Source organism: Tribolium madens, unplaced genomic scaffold, assembly GCF_015345945.1.
Source record: "Tribolium madens isolate multiple individuals breed KSU strain unplaced genomic scaffold, Tmad_KSU_1.1 Scaffold_96;HRSCAF=242;Tcas5.2_LG5, whole genome shotgun sequence".
Classification (NCBI taxonomy): Eukaryota; Metazoa; Arthropoda; class Insecta; order Coleoptera; family Tenebrionidae; genus Tribolium; species Tribolium madens.
Window position 1 is genome coordinate 12,179,963 of NW_025401068.1, and position 23,291 is coordinate 12,203,253.

At 29.1% G+C, this 23,291-nt stretch overlaps 1 protein-coding gene across 1 annotated transcript in view; it reads right to left on the reverse strand.

The window, feature by feature from the left end:
- The window catches only part of LOC123012942, a 58,326-nt gene that overhangs the window by 33,133 nt on the left and 1,902 nt on the right, over window positions 1-23,291 (reverse strand). Inside the window, exon 2 of the mRNA XM_044411185.1 lies at window positions 13,824-13,872. The gene's annotated coding sequence lies outside the window, so the exon portion shown is untranslated. The remainder of the gene's footprint in view (window positions 1-13,823; window positions 13,873-23,291) is intronic.

Here is a 23,291-nt window from a genome sequence, read left to right on the forward strand (position 1 = left end):
AAAAAAATTGTTTAATCAAAAAACATTTGGTTCCATAATTTTTATTCACCTGGTATATAATAGTATATTACCACAAGGTAGAGAAGAGATTTTTATAGCTGAGCTGTTTATTACCCGAGACGCGGAGCATCGAGGGCAATAATAAATGAGAAGCAGCTATAAGAATCTTCTCTACCGTGTTTTAATTTAATATTATCTCCACCTAAGTTATTAACTTAAGTTGGAAGTATTATTTTATTTTATCGTAAATGAGGTTATGTAATTTTTTACTTCTGCTACATGATATGAAAAATTTGCTAGAATAACAAAGAAACTGCAAAGAAAAGGAAACAAGATATAAACATGATATAAGCCCATTTGTTGTTTGGCAGTTTTAACAAAGACAGAAGAATTAGAGGTGGGGTTATTTTGATGTTTTTTAATGAGGAAGTTTTAAGGGTCTGTCATCGTCAATGTAATACGCTATAATATCGATATTTCCCCACCTCTAATCTATTATTGCCTTAGTCAATAATAAAAATGATTATCGCCACTAGGAGCGAAAAAAACTTCTCGACAAACTAAATAATGGTTAATAAAATAATAACAGAATTAATTCCCTCGAGGCTTAGTTCCTCGTGAATTAATAACTTTTTTTGTAAGAATTACACACTAAAATTGACTTTTTTTTATAACGAACATGGAGTTTATGAGTATAATAATCGTAAATTTTTTAATTCTTTAATTAAAAATTTAGAAAATATGTTCCTTATTAGTTGCAAAAGTGCACAAGGACAAGATTTTTTTTAAACAATAAGTAAAATAATTTTTTGAAGTATACAGGGTGTGTCAGAACTCGCGCCTCAGAGAAAAATTTCAAGTAAGATAAGATACCATCAGGAATATGGCAAAATGTGTAAAAAATACTATCTGTCAAAAAATTTTGACATTTATTTATTGACATTTGACATTTCTTATGTCAATTTAATAATAGTGATGATCTTGTATATGTTTTTTTTATAATTATTTAGTAAAGGTTCAAAAATTTTGCCAATAAAAGCCACAAATAACATTAAACAGAGTCAAATTAGTTACCTTATATGGTATTTTTCTTTGGGGCGCGAGTTCTGGCGCACGCTGTATACAATCAACACTTTATGGCGGATTTTCATGACATGTGAGTCTGGAAAAGTAGTTCTTTACGGACTATTTAAATAATATACTGCGAAAACTTTCCTTTTGCCACCCCAGCCGTATATTTCATATTTGAAAAGCCGTAAAATTTTGGAGTAAATTTATTAACACACTACAAACCGTTAAAAGAGACCATAAAACCAAAGAAAATAAAATTCTTGATTTGTGTAAGAAATAAAAAACGCATCTAAAACCCTACTTTATCGAGTGATATATTCTGGGCATCATCCCTTGCGGAATTTATAATAAGGTTCACTTCCGTCGCTGAAATTCGATGTAAATTATTAGCGACGCTTCAGGAAATTGGGCTAAAACTCGAATTCGGGACGTATCAATATTAATAACGCAATTCCACCCTCTGAAACGCATTTGTCTGACTACAAAAATAGAATTTTTTTTGTAAACATGCATCGCGACGCCGACGTCTGTCTGATTGTAATAATCATTCATTCCGTCGTCTGATACAAGGGACGAAAAAATTGATGTAAACAGTGTAGGCGAGTGCAAGCTTATTTTTAGTTGCATCAAACATTTCAAAACACTTAAATAAAATTCGAGTCTTGTTTATTTTCGGCTCGAAAGTGGGCCGCAAAAACTCAATTAAACACCGGCTTTTATTTATTTTACAAAAAGCTAATTTTCAATACAAAAATTGATTATTCATGGATGCCAACATAATTTCAAAGTCGCTGTCTGACTTTGTTGATTGCTCGGCTGCGCCTCGAGCGCCAACTACAGTCGATTTCTACCAAACTTTTCCAATAATCTGATCAAATATTTGCGCGCTGACAAAGCCACCGCTTGAACTTGTGGCGAGGGAAGATAAAAAAAAATTCACAGTTTTTTTTGGCAAAGTCACGTTTTATGATAGCGTAAATTACGACTTCCTATATTTTAATATGCGTTTCCGGTTTTACAAACATTTTATCGTTGATTAAAATTCGAAAACGTCGAACACCTTGCAGGAAATAAATTTTATTCTAGGACGTTTTATCAATTATGTGTCAAATTAGCTAGGGGAATATCGGCTTTGGCAGGTTATTAAGCGGAACATGACAGAATGTTTAATTAAAGATGGGTAATTTATAAGCAATTTAACCCTTGGGGAAAACTGGAGATAGGTATTTTTAATTCATTATCGGGTTTTAGGAAGCACCCTGTATAATAAAAGCACATACGATGACATCAAGCGATAGAGCAAAGCTTACTTTACCATTGTGCAAAATTTTACTTTTCTCTTGTTGCCAATAAAGAATCTAGGTCAATTTTTAAAATTTTTCAAAATAACTTGGCAACGCCGCAAGAAAAATCTAAAAAACAAAAATGAGTGTATTACATTGTGAGACAAACAAGAGTGTGTACAGCTTGCCATTTGTCAAAAAAGTTGAATACGGTCCTGCATCAAGAAAACCCCTTATTTTTTAAAATAGTTTTAATCGATACAGATTTAACACTCATATAACATATCAAGAAAATCACTTTTGTGCTTTTAGTAATAAAGGCAGCATCCGCACTCGTTTTCTTAAAATTTCTAAACTTTTATTACAAATGTCTAAATTTAAATTATTGTAAATTATCTCAAAACTTTTTTAAGAATTTGACTTTGTTTTTTAAATCTGGTTTTTATAAATCCGAGCCCAGAATTTTGTAAACTTAATTTTTGCTACTTTCAAGATCTTAAAATTCTTCATTTTTGTCAAAATCCTAACTTTTTAACTTAATTTTCAAACGTATGCAAGCACAGAATCATAACAAAACCAGTTTTTTTTCAAATTTACAAACTTTTTTGATAGCTTGAGTTATTTCAAAAATTTTTTTTTTTTTGAGTTGGTTTAATTAAAAAAAATATAGTACTCTCAAGATCTTGAGTTTTTCTTAAAATTTTCAAACTTTACTGAAAAGCTTAAAATCAAAATAAAAAGTCGATTTCGAGCTTTCTAAATTCAAATTATTGTTAATTATCCCAAAAATGTAATTTTTTACTTCAAGGTTTTGACTTTATTTCTACAATATGGTTTTAACAGTTTCATATTTTCAAGCTTCATCAATCCACGTTCAGAAAATATTTTTTTAACTAAATTTTTAGAGCTTTTAGTGAATTTGAGAAACCATTTTGAAAATTTGGACGTTTTTAAGATTTTTATTTTTTCGAAACGTTTGCAAACATTTTTTTTTTAATTTACAAACTGTATTTATTGATCACTTAGGTCAATTTTCAAAATTTTTCAAAATAACTTGGCAACGCCGCAAGTGAAATCTAAAAAACAAAAATGAGTGTATTGCATTTTGTGAAACAAATAAGAATGTGTAAAAAAATATACAGCTTGCCATTTATCAAAAAAGTTGAATACGGTCCTGCATCAAGGAAACCCCTTACATTTTTTAAAATAGTTTTAGTCGATACAGATTTAACACTCATATAACATATCAAAAAATCACTCTTGTGCTTTTAATAATAGAGAACAGCATCCGCACTCGTTTTCTTAAAATTTCTAAACTTTTATTAAAATGTCTAAAAAATTATTGTAAATTATCTGAAATTTTTTCTTTGTTTTTTAAATGTGGTTTTTATAATTCTGAGCAGAGAATTTTGTAAACTTATTTTTTTTTTAGAAAACTTCGGTAGATCATTTTGATAATTTTTGCTACTTTCAAGATCTTAAAATTCTTTATTTTTGTCAAAACTTTTTAAACGCATGCAAGCACAGAATCATAACAAAACCATCAGTTTTTTTTTTTAATTTACAAACTGTATTTATTGATAACTTTAGTGAAAAGGTTAAAAAAATCATAACAAAAAATGTGGATTTTGAATATTTTGATAGCTTGAGTTATCTTTTTTTTTTTGAGTTGGTTTAATTAAATAAAATATATTACTCTCAAGATCTTGAGTTTTTCTTAAAATTTTCAAACTTTCCTAAGCTTAAAATCAAAATAAAATGTCGATTTTGAGCTTTCTGAATTCAAATTATTGTTAATTATCCCAAAAATCGAATTTTTTACTTCAAGATTTTGACTTTATTTCTAAAATATGGTTTTAACAGTTTCATATTTTCAAGCTTCATCAATCCACGTTCAGAAAATATTTTTTTAAATAAATTTTTAGAGCTTTTGGTGAATTTAAGAAACCATTTTGAAAATTTTGACGTTTTTAAGATTTTTATTTTTCGAAACGTTTGCAAACATTGGATCATAACAAAATTATATATATTTTTTTAATTTACAAACTGTATTTATTGATCACTTTGCTACTTTCAAGATCTTAAAATTCTTAATTTTTGTCAAAATCCTAACTTTTTAAACGTATGCAAGCACAGAATCAAAACAAAACCATCAACTTTTTTTTAACTTACAAACTGTATTTATTGATCACTTTAGTGAAAAGGTTAAAAAAATCATAACAAAAAAATGTAGATTTTGATAGCTTGTTAATTCAATTTTTTTGAGTTGGTTTAATTAAATAAAATATAGTACTCTCAAGATCTTGAGTTTTTCTTAAAATTTTCAAACTTTACTGAGAAGCTTAAAATAAAAATAAAAAGTTGATTTTGAGCTTTCTAAATTCAAATTATTGTTGATTATCCCAAAAATCTAATTATTTACTTCAAGATTTTGACTTGACTAAAAAACAAAAATGAGTGGATTGTATTTTGTGAGACAAACAAGAATGTGTAAAAAAATATACAGCTTGCTATTTGTCAAAAACGTTTAATACGGTCCTGCATCAAGGAAACCCCTTACATGTTTTAAAATAGTTTTAGACGATAGAGATTTAACAATAACACATTAAAAAATCACTTTTGTGCTTTTAGTAATAGAGACAGTCAGTATCCGCACTCGTATGTACTTATTTCTGGGGCATGGGGTATACATATGAGTTTTTCACCAATTTTTTTTTTTTCATTTTTTTGATATTCTGCGTGTCGAGGGCCGATACCTGCGTAATGCCTCCAGCAAGTGGTCGCGTTTGCACACTCCCGCAATTTTCCTCCGCACCCGATCGATGTCGAGCAAGCCGGGAAAATTCGAAAAATCAAGAGTGCAGTGAAACTGAAATAATAAGCAAGCCAAGGTCATGGCTCACTTTTCCTGGACTTGTTTATTTGTACGATGCACATCTGTTTTCGTTTGAAATGCGCCAGTTCGATTTACACGATAAATATTATCATGTACGATGTGTGTACAGAGCTGCTCCGAAAATAAACCGGCGAATTTTTTCACTTGCGCCAGTGGCGTAGACGAGGCCTTGAACTTGGGAAAATTAATTGTTTCTGAAATAAAATTTTCGTGATACGAATTGAAGGGTTGCGAAAAGCTGAAAAATAATCGAGGTTGTTCTTTTTTTAGCTTAAATAATTTCGTTTCTGGTTCGCTCAGGCCAATCGAATTTTTGGAAGCAGTTCCAAAACACACACGAAAATAAAAATTCGCATTTTTTATATTATTTGATTAAAAAAACGATCATTTGAGTATTGTTATTATAAGATGAATGTCACATGATGTTGTTTACGAAGGAAATGATTCATTTCTCCCGATAGAGTCCGTCTAGGGACAACAAACTGATGCGTGTTTCCTCTCAAAGAGGATAATTTTGGGTGGATAAATGCGTCAAATTTTGTCCTAAATTCAAGACGAGACGAAGCGAGGACTTCGTCTCAGTCTCTCAATCAATAAGAGGTACGAATTGACCCAAATTGTATTTACGATAAGACAGCTGAAATAACTGGAGAGAGGCGAAGTTTCCCTTTCGGTCGCGTTTGTGGTGGATGAAAATTACAAAAAACAAAACATTTTCCTTGCATTAAATTTTTAATGAGAAACTTTAAAAATCATCACATGTCGATTTTGAGCTTGTTATTCCAAAATTTTATTTTTTTGTTGGTTTAATTAAATAAATTATCCAGATTTTGAATTTTTCTTGAAATTTGTAAACTTTTATTAAGCACTCTTCTGAGAAGTTCAAAATTATAATAAAAATGCCGGTTTGAGCTTACCAAATTATTGTAAATTATCTAAAAAAAATTTTACTTCAAGCTCATGACTTTGTTTCTAAAATCTGATTTTCAGTCTCACATTTCTAAGCTTTATTATCTGCTTTTAGGTTCAGGTTTAAACTTCAACTTTTATTTAGAAAATTTCGATGTATGATTTTTGATCATTTTTGCTGTTTTCAGGATCCTAAAATTTTAAGCCGTTATTTTTATCAAAATCCCAATTTTTTTAACTTAATTTTTAAACATTGAATGATAACATAATCATAAGTTTTTCTTAAAATTGTCGATTTTGAGGAGCTTCAGTTCTTAAGTTGATCTAATAAAATAAAATAAATTCTCAAGATCTTTCCAAACTCTACTAAGAAGCTTAAAATCAAATTCAAAAGCCCATTTGAGCTTTCTATAAATTCAAATTATTGTAAATTATCTCAAGAACTTCAAGATTTTGATTTTATTGTTTCTAAAATCCGGTTTTTACAGTCTCATATAGACAAGCTTTATCATCTGCGTTCAGAACAGAACTTTTTAATTTAAATTTTTATTTAAAAAATTTCAGTAAACCATTTTTGATAATTCTTGATCCTAAAATTTTAAGTCTTTATTTTTGTCAATATTTTGACTTTGTTCCTAAAATCCGGGTTTTACAGTCTCATATTTCTAAGCTTCAGTATCTACGTAGAACAAAATTTTTTAAATTTAAATTTGTAGAAAATTTAGATTGATAATTTTTCCTATTTTCAAGATCCTAAAGTTTTAAGCCTTTATTTTTGTCAAAATTGTAACTTCTTTAACTTAATTTTTAAACGCTTGCAAGCATTGAGTCATAACAATATAGTTTAATTAAATAAAATAAATTCTCAGGATCTTTTTCTTCAAATTTCCAAACTCTACTGAGAAGCTTAAAATCATAATAAAAAGTCGATTTTGAGCTTAATAAATTCAAATTATTGTTAATTATCTCAAAAAACATTTTTTTTTATTAATAATATTTTTTTTGTTTCTAAAATTTGATTTTTACAGCTTCGTATTTCCAAACTTTGAAGAAATTCTTTTGTAATAAAATTTTTAGAGATTCAGGTGAATTTTGAGAAATGATTTTGAAAGTTTTTATTATTTTATTATTTGTTTTTGAAACGTTTGCAATGCTTGCATTCGTAACAAAATCATCAATTTCTCCTAAATTTTACAAACTATCATTGGAGAATTTAAAAATCATAAAAATGATAAATTTGACCTTTAAAATTATCGCCAATTATGTTAAAAATCTAACTCCCATCTTATACAGAGTGCGTCAGAACTCGCGCCAGAGAAAATTTTCAAGTAAGCTAAGATACCAGGAACATAAAAAAAATGTTTAAAAAATTTTATCTGTCAAAAAATTTTGACATTTATTTTTTGACATTTGACATTTTTTTATATCTATTTAATGATACTGATGATCTTGTATATGTTATCTTACAATTATTTAGTAAAGGGACAAAAATTTTACCAATAAAAGCCACAAACAACATTGAACAGAGTTACAATTGAGGAGACAGCTTCCTTGTTTCCTCTTTTAATAACCTAAAATAAAAAAACTTGGAAAATTATTTTTCCAACAGAAATAAATAGTCAAAATGCAAAATTTAAACCCTCAAAATTTTGAAATTTTTATAGATATTTTTTTTAACATTTTTCCATGTTCCTGGTATCTTACCTTATATGGCATTTTTCTCTGGGGTGCGAGTTCTTGGGCACCCTGTATAATCAAACTTTTACATCAGATTATTAAATCTCATAAAACAGTAATTTGTTGTTTCACGATCAAAATTGTTTTAATTTTGCCTAGCGTTTTCTATATATTTCTGTGCTTCACCATTAGTTTAAATTTTTATATTTTTCTTTTTGGTACAGTAAGTCCGGGAAAAATAGACCAAATTTAGAAAACCTGCTATGTTTAAAAGGGTTCTAAGTTTCAAAGTCCATCTCTCCCGGATTAACCCTACATATTATATCATTTTCTGTCGCTTATTGTGTCCCAGTTTCCCCTAACAAAATAAAAATATTAGCTATAAAAGTCCTGAAAAAGAAAATAAACAATTTTAACTTTATCTTCAGCCACAAAGTTTAATTAACGAAGTTGATATTTTCCCAAACTATCATAGTAGCATTAAAGTTATTAGTTACTTAACTTGAAAGTTTGATTAAACGCATTTTGTTTAACGTAAGCCTAATTAGTGTTTACCTTAGCCCTTAGTGTTGCTCAACTTAATTGAACAAAAAAACAAGTAATCGAAACATATTTTTTAATAATTATTTAGCAATTAAGTACTAAAAATAAACATCATAAGAATAATAACAAGCCTTGAAGCTGCGGTCTAAGATAGCTGTGAAAGTAATTAAGGCCGTATGTGCGTAATTGCCATTAACAAGATTGTTTGTTCCAACAGAACTTGGAAAAGTTGACATTTTCTCAACAATATAAATATTTTTGGTCAATGTCATGACTGTATTTCTTCGCAAACTCGTACCACTTGTGTAATTTTCTCCGAATAACAACAAATAACATCTTTGTTGTGGAATATTTTAAACGATAATAATTAACAATAGTTATTAATTAATTTTTATGAAAATAAATAAAACCTGGGGAATTTTCGAAAAACAAGCTTGGTAAAAATTGCCCCTTCACTAATGACTTGTTTACAAAGAATGAACCGTGACGTTGTTAGGATGACAAACAGATGATAACAGTGTTAATAAAACTGGTTCAAAAGTGAAAAAATCGAAAATTGTAAACATTGCACAACACAAAACAACTCACTGCAGAGTTTTAACACTGCACACCGACACCTTGCACTTTTTGAGTGTTTTTGCCTCGGTTTTTGCACTTTTTTAGATTAGATAAAAACCACGAAATTGCAACATGAATAAATAAATACTCGCCGAAAATCTACAACTGCATCGGCTGTTTGCTTTCGCCGTAGATAAATATTTATGCTCCTCACACGTCATTTTCGACATGCAATTGTTGAGATGAGGTGGTGGCGCCATAAGGAGAAAAACAGGAAGCGATAGATAATTGGGTAAATTATTTTGTAATAATAATTATGGCCACCTACGCGACGCTAATTTCGCTCAAGATAAATATTTTGCCCAAATTCTTCAACTGCAACTTAAAATAGCATTCTGGTGATTAATTTGAAATCGAGAGTCGAAAACACATTCTTATACAGGGCGCACAAATTCAAAAAAGGTGTAAAAATGAATTAAGAAAATTTCCATTAAACATAATAAAAAAAAGATGTGGCAACGTTGCATAATGGCTGCAATTACAAACATTGTTACCATAACAATTAAAATTAATACAGTGTTGTCACATCTGCAAACGATTTTTTTCTAATTTAAATACATACTACTGCAAGATAATGAAACCTTGTAGCTTCAGATTTTGTAAAATACAGGAGGTCCTGAAAGTCGCGCACTTTATTGAAAGGGAGTAATTGGGTAGTCTCCCAGAGTACTAAAAAATGTTTAAAAAATTCTGTCAAAAAAATTTGACATTTATTTTTTGACATTTGACATTTTTTCTGCCTATTTAATAATACTGATGTTTTTTACAATTATTTAGTAAAGGTACAAAAATTTTACCAACAAAAGCCACAAATAACATTGAACGGAGTTACAATTTAAGATACAGCTTCCTTCTCCTAATAAACTATAACAAAAAAACTTGGAAAATTATTTTCCCAACAAAAATAGTCAAAGTGGAAAATTTAAACTCTCATAACTTCGAAATTTTTATAGATAGATTTTTTTAAACACTTTTCTTGTTATCTAGGGCATCGCCCAATGATACAGTGTCACGGAAGTGCACGACTTTCAGGACACTCTATATGATCTCAAGAATTATTTTTTCCTCCTCAACAACGTACCACTGAATTTGTGCGTCACTTTTTGATCAACCTGTATTGTAAAAATTGTGAAAATAAATCCCCCACCCTGAACGTTATTTCCCAGTTGCCGGAAAACCGAGTCATTTCCAATGACAGGTTAAAATTCATCAAAACAAAGCAGATAAAAAGCTTTTTGTGAATAAAAATTCACACGTGCCGGCTTATCGCAGTGATAAGGATTTTTTTTTTCGTTTTGTTATTGCGATCATGTGTAGGTACGATGATTTTATCATCGTTTTGTTTACGACAAATTCGGTAATGAATGAGTTTTCTGCAATATTTGTGACATGAAACTATGAGTCACAATGTGGCAAGGTTGCCACTTTCTAATCGTGATATTATTACAACAAACTAATAAAATGTGAAAATGAGCTATTGGGAAAAAGTTGCAGTTTTTAGATAGGAGAGATAGCTGTTATTGCAAAAGTTTTATGGCTTTTTGACAAGTCTTATCTCGGGGAAAATCGCAACTAAAATGGCAAAGTATGCATTTCATAAATAAATGTTAAAAATAAGAAAGTTTAATAAAATACCTGAAAATACATAAAACTCAAATTGTGAACAAAAAATACAAGGAATGGTGTTTTCATACTTATCAAGATTAAATCAATATTTATTTTCAGAAATTGTAGGCTAAATCCTGAGAGATTGACTTTTTCACACGATAAAAAAAAGTTTGACATTTGACCTTTTTATGTCTATTTATTGTTACCGATGATTTTATTTAGTAAAGGTACAAAAACTTTGCCATAAAAGCTACAAATTACGTTACAATTCAGAACACATCTTCTTTGTTCAGCAAAAAAACACGTAAAATTATTTTTCCAACAGAAATAAATAGTCAAAATGCAAAATATAATATAAATTCTTATAGATACAATTTTTTAACATTTTTTCCATATTTCTGGTACCTTATCTTACTTGGCATTTTTCTCTGGGGCGCGAGTTCTGAAACACCCCTGTATATTTTTTTGGTATACAGGATGTTCCGTCTAAACCCCACATTAGAAGTATTGAGAGTTTTAACAAAGATATTTATCTAAAATTTTGTTTATAGCCATAATCGGTTAGGTCCTGCTCAATGAAAATATTTTCGAAATGGCGACACTTCCGGTTACACCGGAAGTGGGTATCAATTTCGTTATTTTAAATAGAAAGCTATGTTTTTTATTATGTTTTTGGCTTACTCAAGGGATTTTATTAGTTTTCATTAACCTTCTTTATAACCAAGTTTAACCGTTTTCATTTAAAAAAAATTGCATTTGCATCGTCCTGATTAAAAATCGATAACTCTACCATTTTTAAATACAGTGAAATGGTATTTGGGCATATGAAAGGGAAAGGTTAGATCTTTCCTTTGGAGTATTCATAATTGGAAGAATAATTAACCAACCCCCAAAATTTAAATTAAATCATGATATGAAAAAAAACATTCATTTGAAATTTGGTCCATTTCTCCCGGACTTACCCTATTTTTCGTGACATTTTCATGCTAATTCAACTAAATCAAAGCAGCAATAAAATATTTCACAAGACAAGTAACAAAACTTGTCAAAAGATTTTTTTAGCCAAAAGCAATGAGTTAAAGAAACAGAAATTAATTAAATGAAGTCTTTAAATTGCATTTAAAATAGTTGGATGTAGTCTACTCCATAAATTCGCTTGAACATTAACACATAGTAACAATTGGGAAAAAGTCGCAAGTTTTTAGATAGGAAAGATAGCTGTCATTGCAAAAGTTTTATGGCTTTTTGACAAGCCTTATCTCGGGGAAAATCGCAACTAAAATGGCAAACTATGCATTTCATAAATAAATGAAAAAAATAAGAAAGTTTAATAAAATACCTGAAAATACATAAAACTCAAATTGTGAAAAAAATACAAGGAATGGTGTTTTTATGTTTCTCAAGATTAAATCAATATTTATTTTCAGAAATTGTAGGCTAAATCCTGGGAGATGGACTTTTTTCAGACTATACTATACACGAAAATTTTTTTTGACATTTGACCTTTTTATGTCTATTTATTGTTACCGATGATTTTATTTAGTAAAGGTACAAAAACTTTGCCAATAAAAGCTACAAATTACGTTACAATTCAGGATACAGCTTCTTTTTTCAGCAAAAAAACATGTAAAATAATTTTTCCAACAGAAATAGTCAAAATGCAAAATATAAACCCACATAATTTCGAAATTCTTATAGATACAATTTTTTAACATTTTTTCCATGTTTCTGGTACCTTATCTTACTTGGCATTTTTCTCTGGGGCGCGAGTTCTGAAACACCCTGTATATTTTTTTTGGTATACAGGATGTTCCGCCTAAACCCCACATTAGAAGTATTGAGAGTTTTAACAAAGATATATATCTAAAATTTTGTTTATAGCCATAAACGGTTAGGTCCTGCTCAATGAAAATATTTTCAAAATGGCGGCACTTCCGGTTACACCGGAAGTGGGTATCAATTTCGTTATTTTAAATAGAAAGCTATGTTTTTATTATGTTTTTGGATTACTCAAGGGATTTTATTAGTTTTTATTAACCTTCTTTATACCCAAGTTTAACCGTTTTCACTTAAAAAAAAATTGCATTTGCATCGTCCTGATTAAAAATCGATAACTCTACCATTTTTAAATACAGTGAAATGGTATTTGGGCATATGAAAGGGAAAGGTTAGATCTTTCCTTTGGAGTATTCATAATTGGAAGATAATTAACCAACCCTCAAAATTTAAATTAAATCATGCTATGAGAAAAAACATTCATTTGAAATTTGGTCCATTTCTCCCGGACTTACCCTATTTTTCGTGACATTTTCATGCTAATTCAACCAAATCAAAGCAGCAATAAAATATTTCACAAGACAAGTAACAAAACTTGTCAAAAGATTTTTTTAGCCAAAAGCAAAGAGTTAAAGAAACAGAAATTAATTAAATGAAGTCTTTAAATTGCATTTAAAATAGTTGGATGTAGTCCACTCCATAAATTCGCTTGAACACTAACACATAATAGCAATTGGGTCCGAACAAATCGCTTTGAACATATTTATAATTGACTTGTACGCGAGAAGAAACGAGAAATCTGGAGCCAGTTTGTGTGAAGTTTATTATAAAAATGCGTCGCATTCGCCTATAACAAAGCTCACCTTAAAAATAACACACTTTACAGTCGAGAAAAAATAATCTAATTTGGATAGCTGGCTTCGTTTGTAAACAAAATAATAAAAATAGCGACGTTTAAAATTGTCTACAAAAGCATCAATTGACTGCAGAAAACACACAAAAGTTGCTTTTCTCAATAATTTGGAGAAAAACATCTAATATTAAAGCACCTTCAACTAACCTGCAAGAGATAAATTTCCAATTTGTCACAACTATTGTTAATAACTACCAGATTTTCAAACCGCTGCCAAATTTGTTGTTTATTAAAGCAAGAACTTTATTATTACACTACAGTTACATTTTCCTATTTTTTAAATAAAAAATATGAAAAAATGCAAAAAACTTGAACAAATCAAAACGAATCCCAAACTTTCTACATTTAAATATTAAGTTATTCAACAGAAATTTTATTCAAGTTCCGCACAATCGCCAATGGCCAATAAACAACACGCAATCCGGAGCAAATGACCTTAATTGGGTAATTACAGTCGACGCTAATAATTACATTGTCCAAGAAACGCCGAAAGACAACAATATTCAAAAATTCGATGAGGGCTACTTACGGAGTGGTCATCCTTGTCGGGCACTTCCTGGGGGAAATGGAGTTGATATCTGCAATAAAAACTGTGGTTAACATCACATGACATGTGTCTGAAGTGGGATTTAATCGAGGACATCCTCATAAAATTGAGAAAATCGATAAATCACTTCAAGCAAATTCGGGACAATTGGAGACATTCACAACTATTAAATATTATTAACTAGGGTACGTTCGGGAGAGATGGACCGCATTTTGAAACACCTCCTGTGAAATTAAGTCATGAAAGGGTCACTTTTTGCGGATAAATTAAAATATGTATTCTGATCTGTAAAAGTCTATCTCTCCCGGATTTACCCTATATTTGATAGGAATTCAGAGACTCGAGGAATTCAGAGATTTGAGCAAACGCTTAGGAAATAAGTGAAAAAATAAAACATTTTGAGAACAAAAAAGCTTATAACTTCACGTTAAAAATTTAAAAATATTTCAAAACTCTGAACTCGAAGTTCTAAAAGTAAGTTGAAAATAGCCAATTTGAACATTTTCAACTCTAAAAACCTTAAAATTTTAAAAACCAAATAAAGTCCAGCTCTCCCGCTGGTCCATATCTCCCGGCTTTACCCTAAATAAATTCAAGCAATTTTTTTTCCAATTTTAAATAATCGTTAAATTATAAAAATAAATATGCATAATATAATAAATAGTCATAATGACGTCAAAACACAGTTGGATTCTGCTAAGCTTCATAAATTTTATCATTAGATCAAAAAATTAAAACTTTTGGAAAAGTATCTAAAGCACAATTCATTTTATAAATCAAATTAAAAAAATCAGAGTTGTTTATAGTGTCCACTTCAATATTTCACATTTTTATTAAACTAAACAACTTTTTTAAAACTAAATTATAATTAATATTGATCAGACTTAGAAATAAAAAAAGTTTAGATATAAATAATTAATTATTTCATATTATGTCTTCAAAATTTCGTACCCAATGATTGTTTGAGTTCGCAGTACCGAATTTTATTCTTAAAGTAACCAAATCAATTTTTCATAATTTTGTCAAAAATATGAAAACAAAACTTTAATTTTTGAAAAAAAAAACACATTAATTGATTACTTATTGTCATTGAGAATTATTTTAAATATGAGAATCCTCAAATATTTAGACGTAAAAATCCCAAAACATTTCACATAATCTGAGAAAAATTTAAATTTTCTTAAATACTCAAAATTACAAAAAATCCAAAAAAAAACTCAACATAAATTCTTAAAAAATATCAACAATTAAAAAATTGCCAGGGAAATTATTCCCAAAAAACACCAAAATAGCAATTTTGAAGTGGTCTTAAATTTAAGCTTTTCTTAATTCAGTATGTACAAAAATTTTCTAAATATTTAAAAACACTCAGAAATTCTCATATATCCTGGAAAATTACGTAAAAATTAAAAAAAAATATATTATTCAAATTAATCAACACAATCTTGATTGTTCAAAAACGATTTTTATCATTTATTAAGTTATACAGGGTGTGTCAAAACTCGCGCCCCAGAGAAAAAAAGTAAGATAAGATACCAGGAACATGGAAAAAATGTTTAAAAAATTCTATGTCAAAAAAATTTGACATTTGACTTTTTTATGTCTATTTAGTGACACTGGTAATCTTGTATATGTTTTTTTTATAATTATTTAGTAAAGGTACAAAAATTTTGCCAATAAAAGCCACAAATAACATTGAACAGAGTTACAATTTAGGATACAGCTTCCTTGTTTCCTCTTCTATTAGCTTGTAGCAAAAAAAACTTGGAAAATTATTTTTCCAATAGAAATAAATCGTCAAAGTGCAAAATTTAGGCTCTCATAACTTCGAAATTTTTATAGATAGATTTTTTTTAAACATTTTTGCCATGTTCCTGGTATCTTACCTTAGGTATAGTACACGGCATTTTTCTCTGGGGTGCGAGTTCTGGCGCACCCTGTGTAATTTGAATTATTTTGGAAAAGTTTCAAAAACCTTAAAATATTCAAAAAAATTTAATTATAATCCGAATCAAGAAAAACAAATATCGCTACAAATCGAGACATATTTTCATATCAAGAACCTTGATTTCATTTATTGCATCTTTAACATATTTTGAATTTTATTCTTAAAGCAACAACTAAATTTGACACCAAATCTGACTACAGAATTGCAAACTTTAGACTTTTTGTTTGTTTTATCACTTTTGTAATTTTTCATGGTAATCATCAAGAAATCGGCAATTTAAAAAAAAATGTATTTTTCATGGTAATCATCAAGAAATCGGTAATTTAATGAATTTAATGTCTTTTACATTGCACAGCAGTGTTGCCAACAATAAAATAGAAAGTCTCTCTTATTGAAAACTGCTAATTGCTACTGTTTTTTTTTTTCAAAATTTTGCACGAAAATAGAGGGGAAATTTGTGGCCATTTGGCGCCTCACCAATGCAAAATAAATCGTTTAAAAGAAAAATTCACTTCAAAGCCAGTCTCGACCTCGAATAGCAATGCGAATAAAAGTTCAAGTACAATCGCAATAATGCATTTTGCCAATAAAATTATGCATCGGCGTGATTTTAAATGCGATCAAATTGGCATAGTTCAAGTTTAAAGAACTCTAATTTAAACAAGAAAAACTCGCACAATGATTGTGTGAATTTTATTAATTGTGATGAGTTTAATTAGCGGCGCCGATGAAGTAATTGATTTATATTTAAAATTGTGTGTAATTTTAAATTAAAATCAGATTCATGTCAAAGGTGTTTATGAGGTCAACAGACTTGTATACTGATAAAATAACATTAAAATTGTCCATAAATAACACAAGTTATTCAAATAGGCGCCTTCTATATTACAAACTGACTTTTACAACAATGTATTTCTTATGTTCTCTGTTTTTTAATACAACAAAACCAAACTGTCAAGGGTCAAAAATGAAAAAACTAATTTACAAATTAATTAACTCTTATTTTGTTTCTCAAAACTAATTCAGTGTTGTTCACCTTTTTGTTGATAACTTATCGGAAAGTGAAATTTCACGGTCAAACAATAAACTGTTACGCCACTGGTTTTCTTCACATCCTTTTATTAATTCGATGTGTGTATGACGCCGGATGTTTACTCTGCCACTTGACCAAAAATTATCATAATTGGGGCCGCAAAGACTCATTAGTGGAAAAAAGGGCAAATACTAAACGCAAAAATAGAAGTAATTAAAATTTTCCGCTCGTAACATAAATCAATAAAGTGCCAGCTTGTTAATTTTTTCAATCTGATAACGATTTTTAAATGTTTTTGGTTGCTTTTTGTGCTAATTTACTACTCAAATTCAAATTCAAAATGAATCAACAAGCGGTTTAAGATACCGGTTTTTCGCACCAAAATGGCACCAGAATAATAATCAATGAATTAAACAAAATATAAAACACAAAATGTTCTCTTTTATTCATTGAAATTAAGTTGGCAACATTGAAACAGACTGCTCAATTTTGATCGGTAACAATGAATTGTTGGTGTTTCAGGCGACAGGTGACGACGGTCCCGTCAGAAATGAATGACAATTGACTATAAAATTGTGACGTTTGAATTTGATAGCCAGTGTTGCCACATTAAGATTAAGTCATGGGCCAAAAATTCGTATAAAGTCTCTTTTTTTTAAATGGAAATTACCAAGTCAATTTTTAAATTTGAGATGTCAAAATTTTGACATTTATGAATCTTGTGTGCCAGTTTGCTCTTTGAAAGTTCTACCGTGTGATCAAAAAAATAATAAATTAGGCGGTGATTAAAGTCCTTCAGATGACGATCCTGATTTTTGACATCAAATGTCAAACACTTTGACAAGTTTGCGTTTTATTCATTTTGAGTGAAAAATTTTTATTGTTGCAAGTTATTACAAAAATGCTGTACAAGACGAAAACGGTGAATGGTCATTTTTAGTTATTTCACTTCTATTTTTATTTATTTTGTATTCTTGTCAATTTTTTGCTAAAAATTGATAATGTTTAGCAAATCTGCATTACAAATTTTAATGGGCCCTTTTTCTAACTTCCTACTTGCGAACTTTTCGTTTACAAATTTCTAAAAACTGTCAGCGGCACCGAATTTGTTCCTTTTTTGGTGTTTCGTCTCTAAATTTTCTTAGACGATTTTATGTGTTGACGTTTAATGACATTGTTTTCAAATTAATTCAAAAAACCAGAACTGCCAACTTCCTTTATTAAAATCACCATCAATGAATTTACTAGTGGTGCCAACGTTAAGACTGTTTGGCATTTCCATTTAAAAAAAACAGAGATACCAACATTAAAAACGAAAAACTGCGAAACTGTACGAACAAAAAAAATGTCATGCTTGAAAAGTTTCAAAATAGGAAAGACATGTAATGAAATCATTGACCATAAAACAAAAGAATTAAGACATCAGTTTTGTTTTTCTTCACCTTGACATGAAATTAAGGAAAATATATTTCTCAGTTTCCCGTTTCCTGATTGCGAGACAATCAATCATCGGCTTGAAGAGCAACAAGTCGAAGGTCGATTTTGGCTAATTTGAGTCGAGTGAGACACAAAAACAAGATATTTTTTACAAAACGCCAGGTAAAAAGACGAAAAACACCTGGGGATGAGCTTATTGTGTCAGAATTGGATCTAACGGAGCTTTGGAATTCTCACGGTGTGATTATATTTACAAAACAAAAATTGGAGCTTTTCCCCTGTTTTCGCTGCTTTCAGACGAGTGCTTTTTTACCTGTCTTATTAAAAATTGTTTGCGTTTACTGTGCTTCAATGAGACATTCAAAGCTTGTGGAAATGTTAGACAGAAGTGAGTACAGTGCCAAGTGGGGGAGCTAAGAATAATGAATCACTTAATCTAAATTCTATAATTAGAAATAGGAGCCGGTAATAGACAAAGTTATCCCATTCGAGCACAAAAGGGGCCAAAACTGAGTCAAATTGTATTTTTTTAAACGAATTTGAGTTCACACAAGACAAAGCTTGTAATTAAACTGGTAAAAAACTCAATTACTGAACCGAGATTGAAAGTTCTTGTTTATGTCGACAATCGTGTACCCCAAGGGTATTCAACTTTCTCATTAAACGGTAATGTGTACTCATTTCTGTACTCGCGGTATAACCATTTGCGTAAGTTGGCAACACTGACTACCAAATTTAAACGTCAGAATTTTATAGCCATTTGTCATTCATTTCCGCTGGGACAGGCAATTTCTTGACCATGTCCAATGTTGCCAACTTAATGTGATTAAAATCTCCAGTTTACATTTCTTCATTTTTGTCATTTTAGGGGCTGATAAAGCCCTCCCTTCGCACAGGAAGTCGATAAAAGATTCCACGAAATGGAAAAATGAAAAATAGCCCATCTAAGTCAAGGGTTATCGCGGGGGTAATTTTTGAAAAAATCGATTACGACAGTGGAAGGAATTTGTTGCGTATAAGAATGATTTTGTGTTTTATTTGATACAAAAATTCCAGAGATAATACTGTATCACAAACTGTAAATAGGAAAGTTATTAATAAAATGGACTTTTGTAACCGATTTGCAACCCGGAAGGCAAAATTTTTACAAGTTTGTACGTTTTATTTTTTTAGTTTTTTGTCAGTGCTTGGTGGCTCTCAAATTAAGTTTGCAACACTGAATAAAACAGATATTTTTGATTCAGTGTGGCAAACTGTGGCAAAAAATTCTTAACGCAACAATTTGCATTCTTTATTAAAACTCGTGTGAGAATTTTCATTAAATCTCCATCAATTTCGCATTATCGAGACTGGAAACGCACCTTTTTCGCATTGTGATTTTACAGTTATGTGAATAAAAAACTCAAACAAACTGTAACTTGTTTTTGTTTACAAATAGATAAGTTTGGGGCTTTAATTATTTATTACATTCCAGACGAAAAAAACTGAAATTAGTTCGCACGCTCCCGAAATCTATTTTTGATTTAAAAACAAATCCCTGGCCGTTTAAAAATATTCAAAAAATCTAGTTCTCGCTAAACAGGGATGAAATAAATTTTTATGGAGTTGCGGCTATCATTATTTTGATACGATGTGCGTCATTCGATTCATTTTTCATCGTTTATCACTCATGAAATGTAAACAATCTTTGTTTTGGGTGAAAACGAATGGATGAGCAAAAACAATTTTATGGCAAATTGGACATTATTTTTGTTTAAAGTTATTTTTGTGAGTGTAACAGGTTTCTTTCTACAATCGAAAATTCCACCGACATTCGACGATTTCATATAACTTTGTATAAACAAAATTGAAAGATCGAAATATATAAAATTGTGAAACCAAAAATCGTACTCTTGAAACTTTTAAAGATACAGAAAGAGTACTCGTAATTTAAAGATTGTGGAAATTTGAAGCTTGTAAATTTGCAAGATATAGTTGTTTTACTTTTTTATATAGTTGTTTGTTACACTGAAAAATTGATAAATCTGCAAAYATTAAATTCAAGTAAAAGAAGATTAAAAAATAAAGATTTTTTATTTTTACTTTTAAGGATAGGTACAGAAAAATTTATTTAAAAATGGTAAAAAATTAGAACATCAAAAAACAGAAATCAAGGAAAATGTGAAGATTGAAGCGAATAAATACGAAAAGAAGAAAAAACAAGGAAAAATTAAAAATCTTAAAATATTTAAAGGACAAAGAAAAATAATTTAATGATTGAAGATTGTGAAAGTTTATTGGAGATTCAAAGCTTAATAAAAAAAAATAAAGATGAGTGGAATCAACACGTAGAAATTTAAAAGATTGAAAGTGAGAAAAATACACAGATCGACAGATATCTTGAAAATTTATAATAAAAATTTATAATGTGTACTGAAATATCAAGAAGTAGAAAGATATAAAACTACGTGAATAAAGTAGATTCAAAAATAAAGATCTTTCTTTGAATTATTTTTTTAAATTGTATATATTTAAGACAGTCGACAAATCAATCTAATTATCTAATTTTAAAAATTAATCTGAATTATTAAATTAATTTTTTCTTACTAGAACACATAAAATAATTGTAAATTTAGTGATTATTTAGCAACAAATCTCTTAAACTTTAAAAAATTGGGAAAGACAGAATCTTAAAATTAATTCAAAACAAGAGAAAAATTCATGGAAAAAAAATTGACATTTGACTTTTTTTATGTCTATTTATTGTTACCGATGTTTTTAATAATTATTCGGTAAAAGTAGTCCGTAGACCAATTACAAAAATTATAAAAAAAATTCTCGTGTAATAACCGTAGCTCAGAAAAAATTTTCGACAAAAGATCTCAAAACTAGAAACTTCAAAATGGTTTTTTTTCATCTAAATACGATCATTTTTCACTGAAATACATTCTTTCAAAAATCACCAAAAAATATAAGAATTTTTTTAAGCATTGTAAAATTTTTGAATTTTCAAACCGTAAAATTTATAAACCGTAAGAAAATCGAAATTTTAGTTTAATTTGAAAAAATGGTCGATCAATTTTTCGCCTTCTAGTCGTAAACGACCCGCTAAACCAAGCAATAAGTTTTTATTTCCATTTTTTGTTACTGATGAACTTTTTGTTTTATTTTTTTATAATTATTCAGTAAAAATACAAACACTTCGCCAATAAAAGCCACAAATAACGTTAAACATAGTTACAATTCAGGATATAGCTTTTTGTTTTCTCTTGCAAGAAAAGACGTAAATTATTTTTTCGGAAAAAAAATAAATAGGGTCAAAGTGCAAAATTTAAATTCCTAAAATATTTTTAAGATTTTTTAAAAATTACAAAAAAAGATTTTTAACATTTTTTTTCATTGAGAAATCAAAAACCAATTTAAAGACACAGACAAAATACTCGTAATTTAAAGATTGTAAGGACTCAGTACTTGTAAATTTGAAAAATACAGGATGTAGGTCAAAAAGTATCTTTCAAAAAATTGTTACATTAAAAAAGAAATAAATATACAAAAACTAAATTCATGTAAAAGAAGATAAAGATTTTTTTGATTTCTACTTTTAAAGTTAAAGATTGAGAAATTGAGGAGAATGTAAAAAAGATTGCAAATGAAGATTAAAAAATAGAAAGCATATAAAAACAAAATAAAGAAAAAATAATGAAAAATCTCAAACTTGAAACAAAAACAAATAATTTAAAGATTGAAGATTTTGAAAGTTTATTGTAGATACAAAAGCTTAATAAAAAATTAAAAATGTGTACATTCAAGAAAGAGAAAAAGAAAACTGAAAATGAGAAAGACAGATATCTTGAAAATTACTGTCTTGAAATATCAAGAAGTAGAGAGATAAAAAACGTGAATGAAAAATCAGATTCAAAAACAAAAAGAAAGATCTTTGTTTGAAAAATTTGAAGATTTTTAGGGACTTAAATGAGTCCGTCCGTAAAATAGGTGTTTTTGGGAGCTTAAACAAAAAATAAGATTTTTGCAACAATGATTTAACAGATAATAAAAATTTTAACATTTCGCGAATGTCATTACATCGTGAGTTGCGTCACTGTTTTTTAATTAATGGTAATTAACATTTGTTTTCAAAAAAAAATTTTAATATTTTTCTTTGTTTTATTTCGCTTCGGAAAGCAAGCAAAACCATTAAACGTCCTTGTGAAATTTCAAGGAATATTGCTCTCAATTTTATGACCTGATCGACCAGATAACGTTTTTACAGCCTAATTAAAAATCCAAATAATTTTAAAAACTCCAATTTGAATTATGAGAAAGATTTCACAAGGTATGTACACTGAAACGAAGCATTTTTTGCGAAACAATGTGGAATGGTGACTTTAACCTTTCAAATTCTTTAGACATTAAACGGTACCTACAGATTAAATATACAGAAGTCAAAAAACAAGTTTTTGATTGGTGTTCTGTTTACGAGAAGTTAAGCGAGTTTAACTCTCACTGGCTTTTGGAATTGTTGATAAAATAGTCTAATTTGCGTTTCATTCTATGTAAAATCATTCTGATGCCCGTCCTTGACCCAAAAGCCCGAATTTTGCAAAAAAAGCACTAATCTAATAATTTCATTAAGTAATTAGAAAGAATTGTTTTTCCTTGACGGGAGGAAATCAGCATTTTCCTGTCCTCGGAAAACAGCTGTCATTGCCTTAGGCACAGACAGGTGTGGTCTAATAAAAATTCGCATGTAAATTCCGCTCGATGTTTTTCCAATTTTTGTGTTTTGATTCCACTGAATTCTGAATAATATGAATAATAGATGATTAAATGAGGTGAATTGGCAAAAGCGTTTCCGGCACACACTTAATTTTATCATTATTTTTATATCCCGCACGATACACAATTTTTTTTGTTGCGTCACTTGTGAATTTTTTGCGCAACTTCTTGATAATTTTTCGTGTTTTTGCGTAACGAATTTTATAGCTGCGGGTCGTGCAGTTGTTTACTCATTTCATATTCTGGTTAGGCACCCTGAAGGCATGTCTATGAACTG